Source organism: Palaemon carinicauda, chromosome 38 (assembly GCF_036898095.1).
Source record: "Palaemon carinicauda isolate YSFRI2023 chromosome 38, ASM3689809v2, whole genome shotgun sequence".
Lineage (NCBI taxonomy): Eukaryota > Metazoa > Arthropoda > Malacostraca > Decapoda > Palaemonidae > Palaemon > Palaemon carinicauda.
Window position 1 is genome coordinate 66,296,566 of NC_090762.1, and position 8,648 is coordinate 66,305,213.

The window sequence follows — 8,648 nt, forward strand, 5'->3', positions numbered from 1 at the left end:
TATAAACAGTGACATCGGAACATATATTTCATATATAAACTATAAAAAGGCTTATGTCAGCCTGTTCAACATAAAAATATTTGCGACGAGTTTGAATTTTTGAAGTTCAACCACCCGATTAGGAAGATCATTCCACAACTTGGTCACAGCTGGAATAAAACTTCTAGAATGCCGTGTAGTATTGAGCCTCATGATGGAGAAGGCCTGACTATTAGAATTAACTGCATCCCTTGTATTATGAACAGGATGGAACTGTCCAACAAGATCTGAATGTAAAGACTGGTCAAAATTATGAAAAATCTTATGCAACATGCATAACGAACTTATTGAACGACGGTGCCAGAGATTAATATCTAGACAGGAATGAAAAATTTAATATCCTGTAAATTACTGTCCAACGAATTAAGATGAGAATCAGCAGCTCAAGACCAGACAGGAGAACAATACTCGAAACAAGGTGGAATGAAAGAATTAAAACACTTCTTCAGAATAGATTGATCATCCAAAAATCTTGAAAGACTTTCTCAATAAGCCAATTTTTTGTGCAATTGAAGAAGATACAGACCTAATGTGTTTCTCAAAAGTAAATTTGCTGTCGAGAATGGCACCTAAACTTTTAAAAGAGTCATACAAAGTTAGAGAAACATTATCAATACTGAGATCCGGATGTTGAGGAGCCACTGTCCTTAACCTACTTACAATCATACTTTGAGTTTTGTTAGGATTCAACTTCATACTCCATAATTTGCACCATGCACTAATTTTAGCTAGAGCTCGATTAAGGGATTCAGCAACCCCAGATCTACATTCAGGAGATGGAATTGATGCAAAAAAGAGTAGCATCAACAAGCTTGTTTTCTAGACCAAACCACTTGTCATGTGTCTATAGTATGAAAAGTAATTAGCCAAGAACACTACCATAAGGAACACCAGCTATCTCATTTCTATTCTATGAGGTAGAAATTTATTTTCATTTGAGCACGATGTCGTGTTGATTTTCATCCATATATATATATATATATATATATATATATATATATATATATATATATATTTGTATATATATATATATATATATATATATATATATATATATATATATATATATATATATTAGTCCTTTATCAAGCTTTATCCCCCGCCATAAAAACGCTTCTACGCCACTGGAACCTAATTTCTGAGAATGATTTCTTCCATTAAATCCTCTCAGATCTCTTAATTTGCTGTTGAATTCCGATTGGCAAAGCAAAATATCTAACGTGTGCACCACCCTTCATTGCTCCTACCAGAAAATCTCTACATTCCTGTCACGTAAGAATATATGATTTTAAACAAAGGCTAAGAATATGCGCAGTATGACTTCGTCTCCCTGATCCATACGTTTTGTGGGAAGCAGTTCGAGCCGCTTTCATTATTGCTTGGTATGTAATGACCCTAGCACATGCGTACTGAATAAGTTTCCATGTCAACAGGTACACCAGGGAGAGGGGACAGAGATTGAGAACCAGTGTGGTGCGGTTACATCACCTGCCACTGCTACCCTTAGGCGAGACAAGCACTCAGACCCCCAGCAATGTAGGGAAATAAGAAGACTCAGAGTGAGTGAGTCGAAGAGCAGTTTGTGACGGCGCCGAGAGAAGGATGCAATCAACTGAGTTTTTTATTAAGGAACACTCTCCTTTATATACAAAACCTCAAGGCAACAGGACATAACATGTTCGAGAGACAGACAATGTCACAGAGCAAAACCGGAGACATGATCATTCAGGTTCTTTTTAGCGCGAGGGAAGAGCGCAGATACAAGCATAATATATACAAAAGGAATTATGTACAATTGTGTGACACACGGTTGGTACATGGCTCCCCCTCTAAAAAATGACATACTGAACATGTTAAATAGGTGCCCTGAATCTGGAGAGGTAGTAGTAAAAACTGCGCCGATTAGCAGCAGTGAGTGGCTGTAGAAGTCGTTGGTTGGGGTGCGAGCGAGTGGTGGATGATGGTTGGCTGTGTTGCCGCTCCGGCTCGTCACGGGGTAGGCGAGTGTGTCCTACAGCATTCATAGGCGTGTGTGTCCTACGGTATTCATAGGCGTGTCCTACGGCATTCATAGGCGAGTGTGTCCTACGGCATTCATAGGCGTGTCCTACGGCATTCATAGGCCTACGGCGTTCATAGGCGTGTATGTCCTACGGCATTCATAGGCGTGTATGTCCTACAGCATTCACGTCAGCTTCGGTTGAAGTTGAATAGGTGTCCTCTTCGTCACGAGTGGAGGCGTTGATGGAGGTTTTGAAGGTCATGAAGTGGCTGTCCATAAGGGCAAGTAGGTTCACCTCACGAGGAGAGCTGTCTGCGGCAGGTTGCAGGCGAGTGATACTGGTCATTTTCCCGAGGGTGAGCGAAGCCCTTGGTTCCCCAACGGTTGTTGAGAGAGCTGAAAAGGCGTTGCTATACGGGTGGCTGGCGACGGCGAGTACTGCTGCAGAAGGTATGCGTTGACGGCGTCATAGTAACGGTGAGAGGTGGAGGGGGGGGGGGGGGAGGCGGGAAGAGCGGGTCACTCCGGGGTCACCAATGTGACGGCGCCGAGAGAAGGGTTGTGAACTCAAAGGCAGGATGCAATCAACTGAGTTGTTTATTAAGGAACACTCTCCTTTATATACAAAACCTCAAGGCAACAGGACATAACATGTTCGAGAGACAGACAATGTCACAGAGCAAAACCGGAGACATGATCATTCAGGTTCTTTTTAGCGCGAGGGAAGAGCGCAGATACAAGCATGATATATACAAAAGGAATTATGTACAATTGTGTGACACACGGTTGGTACAAGTTAGTTACATTCGAGTCCTACTCCTGAGTGGGCAACCCTCAATAGTACCACCTGTCATGATAAGCCTACCTCAACCATAGCGGACGTCGATACGCCATGTCCAACAATTTCTTTTTGTAATAATCTTAGTTATATAAATGTCTCCCCGAGTGTCTGCTCTCCCCGTGTGTCATTATTGTATTAGTTAAAAGTTCTTTATTTGTATTTGTCGGATGAAATCATTTAAAAGCCAGCGAGAAACTTATAATTCTTCTGTTATGTAATATCAAGATTTAAAGTTCTATTTCACTCGCTTTGAAGAAGATTTATGATATTTTTTTGTGAAAATTAACTTAGACAATAAATCCTCTTACTACTTAACAATCGTCTAATTCACCGCTGCCTATCATGTATTATTATGTAATTAATCCATGCCATGTGACATTCCAGTGCGACTATTTCAGTCTGTCAAGGAAGAGTAACCCCAGAGTAGTCAGTCTAGGTTGCAGGAAGTTATCATCATTTTATTACGAGTAAGAAATTAGGAAGACAAGTAAATAACCATTGTTTGTAAATTTCATTATAGTAAAAATACTGTAAAATTAGCAACGGAAATCCTTATTCACATCAATAAAGCTGATTCTTCGTATTCAGAGTATAAAAAATAATGCACAGTTTCTGAAATGATTGCTTTGATGACATCAAATGTAGATCATCACAATCTAGGGGGTAAAAAGCGCTTAACATATCTTAATCCCCTTGACAGTTGTCACTGCTACTAAGGCAGAACTTCTGAGTAACATCTTTAGCATTTCCTTAGTGCATTTCTGATAGTTAAAGTGTGTCATTTCCCGCGTCTATTTTTTCATTATCAAAGAATTTGTACTTAGGAAGAATAGTTTTGGGGGACCAATTCTATAAACTACTAAGATAAAGGAATTAGATTTAATCGAAATACATGAGTAGAAAATGTAAGGTTTTTAAAAAAGTAGAGATTTACTCTTGTATTCTTTCTTATGTACTTTGCTCAGATTTTATTATGGAATCACACCAAGTATAGATGAATGAGTTATTGATATGCAAATCCAATTGAGTTGTCTTGTATCAATTCTCATACCTGTCCTTGCATTAGAATAGTTATCTTTATGAAGCTTTCATGACTGAAAGAACCGAAGAATGATTGAATTTTAGAGAGAACACTAAGAATTATCTTGAATTCATAAACCGTACATGAATTGTACAGCTGAGGAACATAGTCATCACGAATAAAATTGCTAAAGTATTGAAACCAGGAGTCGAAAGTTTTTTTGTGCAAACCACGTTGAATATTATTGATGTCTCAGGAAACTTTAAAATAAATGGAATACATATCTTACCGCAATGATGTCTTTAGAGCATATTAATTCTTATCATCGTTCTCCATATAGGGGACATATATATCACGTTATGTACCAAGTTGTTCACATATGATTTAAACTTTCTTCTTGATTTTGCCTAATTACTGTTTTGAAAACACTAATTTTTATGATTTATCTTATTAACTGATTTGATTTATTGTGCCTGATCTCTTTTATACTCTAATTCTGAACAATGTCGCTTATGAAAAGTTTGCATTTTAGTATATGTCTTTTAAAAGTAGAAGAGACTATTGGGTAGTACCGTAGCCTCTGTACTATGGTCTTCTTCCACCGTCTTGAGTTAGAGTTCTCTTGCTTGAGGGTACACTCAGGCATACTATTCTATCTGTTTCCTTATTTCCTTTCCTCACTGGGCTATTTTCCCTGTTGGAGCACTTGTTTTAATAGCATCCTGCTTTTCCAATTAGGGTTGTAGCTTAGCTAGTAATGATTATAACAGTGTTTTCTTTTGTGTTTTAATTTTCCATTTATCATTGGCCATCCGCTATCTTTGGAATATATATATATATATATATATATATATATATATATATATATATATATATATATATATATATATATATATATATATATATACATATATATATATATATATATATATATATATATATATATATATATATATATAGTGTATGAACGTATATATATATATATATATATATATATATATATATATATATATATTCATATATATATAGTGTGTGAACGTATATATATATATATATATATATATATATATATATATATATATATATATATATATATATATATATCGTATTTTCATTTTCCCTGTGGTTCTTCTGCATCTGAGCATCACGTTTTCCTGTGATTTTTACGCATATATATATATATATATATATATATATATACATATATATACAGTGTATATATATATATATATATATATATATATATATATATATATATATACAGTGTATATATATATATATATATATATACATATATATATATATATTCTGTATATATTCATATATACATATATATGATAAATTTTGCACATTTAGACGTGTTTTTCATATTCAAATAAGCCATATATATATATATATATATATATATATATATATATATATATATATATATATATATATATATATATATATATATATATATACATATATATATATATATATATATATATATATATATATATATATATATATATATATATACATACATATATTTGATACATTAATGTCTGGATTCTCTTAACGACCTCGGGATCAGAGCCCCAGGCGAAATCACACAATGACAAGAGCTTGTGACCGGCTGGGAATCGAACCTTGGTCCGGCAAGCTTGTATAGACAGTGACTAAACCACTTGGCCACGAAAAGAGATAAAAGTCAATGACAATTCTTCTGTACTTATACCTGTCGAATTCAGGTGTTTTGTACTCAGAATTGAAATCAACCCATCTTCACCATCGTAGCTAATTGGTAGTTAGTTACTTGGCATTCGATGAATGATAAATTTTGCACATTTAGACGTGTTTTTCATATTCAAATAAGCCATATATATTTTTGATACATTCTCTTAACGACCTCTGATCACGAGGTCGTTAAGAGAAACCAGCCATTGGGAGGTATTCATAAAAATAAAGGATATCCTTGTGAGCATAAGGTAGAAGTACAAGGTAATTCTCTGAAGTAAAAGGTAGAAGTATAAGCAAATCTTTCTTTCCATATTCATAATGATTACCTTTTACTTGCGAGGATATCCTCCAAGCAGAAGTAAAAGGTTGACTCGTGTTTCGGGAGCGCTTAGTTACATGTTGGAACTTGTAAGATTTCATTTGTGCTGTCAAGATAAGAGAGAGTTTAGTATTTAAAATACATATTTTATGCCCTGTTTTTACTTGTATTTAATCAAGTTTACGCATCAGAAAGAACACAGACGCCGCCGCGCCTTCCCTAAAGCCTCATTGGCGACATCTATCCCCCACCCCTTGCATTAGAAGTTCTTTGACCTCTTTTTAGCTCCCCCACCCCTTGCATTAGAAGTTCTTTGACCTCTTTTTAGCTTCCCTACCCCTTGCATTAAAAGTTCTTTGACCTCTCTTTAGCTCCCACCCCCCTTGCATTAGAAGTTCTTTGACCTCCTTTTAGCTCCCACACCCCTTGCATTAGAAGTTCTTTGACCTCTTTCTATCTCCCACACCCCTTGCATTAGAAGTTCTTTGACCTCTTTTTAGCTCCCCCACCCCTTGCATTAGAAGTTCTTTGACCTTTTTTTAGCTCCCACACCCCTTGCATTAGAAGTTCTTTGACCTCTTTTTATCTCCCACTCCCCTTGCATTAGAAGTTCTTTGACCTCTTTTTAGCTCCCACACCTCTTGCATTAGAAGTTCTTTGACCTCTTTTTAGCTTCCCTACCCCTTGCATTAGATGTTCTTTGACCTCTTTTTAGCTCTCACACCCCTTGCATTAGAAGTTCTTTGACCTTTTTTTAGCTCCCCCACCCCTTGCATTAGAAGTTCTTTGACCTCTTTTTAGCTCCCACACCCCTTGCATTAGAAGTTCTTTGACCTCTTTTTAGCTCCCACACCCCTTGCATTAGAAGTTCTTTGACCTCTTTTTAGCTCCCACACCCCTTGCATTAGAAGTTCTTTGACCTCTTTTTAGCTCCCACACCCCTAGCATTAGAAGTTCTTTGACTTCTTTTTAGCTCCCACACCCCTTGCATTAGAAGTTCTTTGACCTCTTTTTATCTCCCACACCCCTTGCATTAGAAGTTCTTTGACCTCTTTTTAGCTTCCCCCCCCCCTTGCATTAGAAGTTTTTTTTACCTCTTTTTATCTGCTCCACCCCTTGCATTAGAAGTTCTTCGACCTCTTTTTAGCTCCCCCACCCCTTGCATTAGAAGTTCTTTGACCTTTTTTTAGCGCCCCCACCCCTTCCACTAGAAGTTCTTTGACCTCTTTTTAGCTCCCACACCCCTTGCATTAGAAGTTCTTTGACCTCTTTTTAGCTCCCACACCCCTTGCATTAGAAGTTCTTTGACCTTTTTTTTGCTCCCCCACCCCTTGCATTAGAAGATCTTTGACCTCTTTTTACCTCCCACACCCCTTGCATTAGAAGTTCTTTGACCTCTTTTTATCTCCCACACCCCTTGCATGAGAAGTTCTTTGACCTCTTTTTAGCTCCCACACCCCTTGCATTAGAAGTTCTTTGACCTCTTTTTATCTCCCCCACCCATTGCATTAGAAGTTCTATGACCTTTTTTTAGCTCCCCCACCCCTTGCATTAGAAGTTCTTTGACCTTTTTTTAGCTCCCACACCCCTTGCATTAGAAGTTCTTTGACCTTTTTTTAGCTCCCCCACCCCTTGCATTAGAAGTTCTTTGACCTCTTTTTAGCTTCCCCACCCCTTGCATTAGAAGTTCTTTGACCTCTTTTTATCTCCCACACCCCTTGCATTAGAAGTTCTTTGACCTCTTTTTAGCTCCCACACCCCTTGAATTGGAAGTTCTTTGACCTCTTTTTAGCTCCCACACCCCTTGCATTAGAAGATCTTTGACCTCTTTTTAGCTCTCACACCCCTTGCATTAGAAGTTCTTCGACCTCTTTTTAGCTCCCCCACCCCTTGCATTAGAAGTTCTTTGACCTCTTTTTAGCTTCCCCACCCCTTGCATTAGAAGTTCTTTGACCTCTTTTTAGCATCCCCACCCCTTGCATTAGAAGTTCTTTGACCTCTTTTTAGCTCCCACACCCCTTGCATTAGAATATCTTTGACCTCTTTTTAGCTCCCACACCCCTTGCATTAGAAGTTCTTTGACCTCTTTTTAGCTCCCACACCCCTTTCATTAGAAGTTTTTTGACCTCTTTTTAGCTCCCACACCCCTTGCATTAGAAGTTCTTTGACCTCTTTTTAGCTTCCCCACCCCTTGCATTAGAAGTTCTTTGACCTCTTTTTATCTCCCACACCCCTTGCATTAGAAGTTTTTTTACCTCTTTTTAGCTCCCACACCTCTTGCATTGGAAGTTCTTTGACCTCTTTTTAGCTCCCACACCCATTTCATTAGAAGTTCTTTGACCTCTTTTTAGCTCCCCCATCCCTTGCATTAGAAGTTCTTTGACCTCTTTTTAGCTCCCACACCCCTTGCATTGGAAGTTCTTTGACCTCTTTTTAGCTCCCACACCCCTTGCATTAGAAGTTCTTTGACCTCTTATTAGCTCCCACACCTCTAGCATTAGACGTTCTTTGACCTCTTTTTAGCTCCCCCACCCCTTGCATTAGAAGTTCTTTGACCTCTTTTTAGCTCCCACACCCCTTGCTTTAGAAGTACTTTGACCTCTTTTTAGCTCCCACACCCCTTGCATTAGAAGATCTTTGACCTCTTTTTAGCTCCCACACCCCTTGCATTAGAAGTTCTTTGAGCTCTTTTTAGCTCCCACAC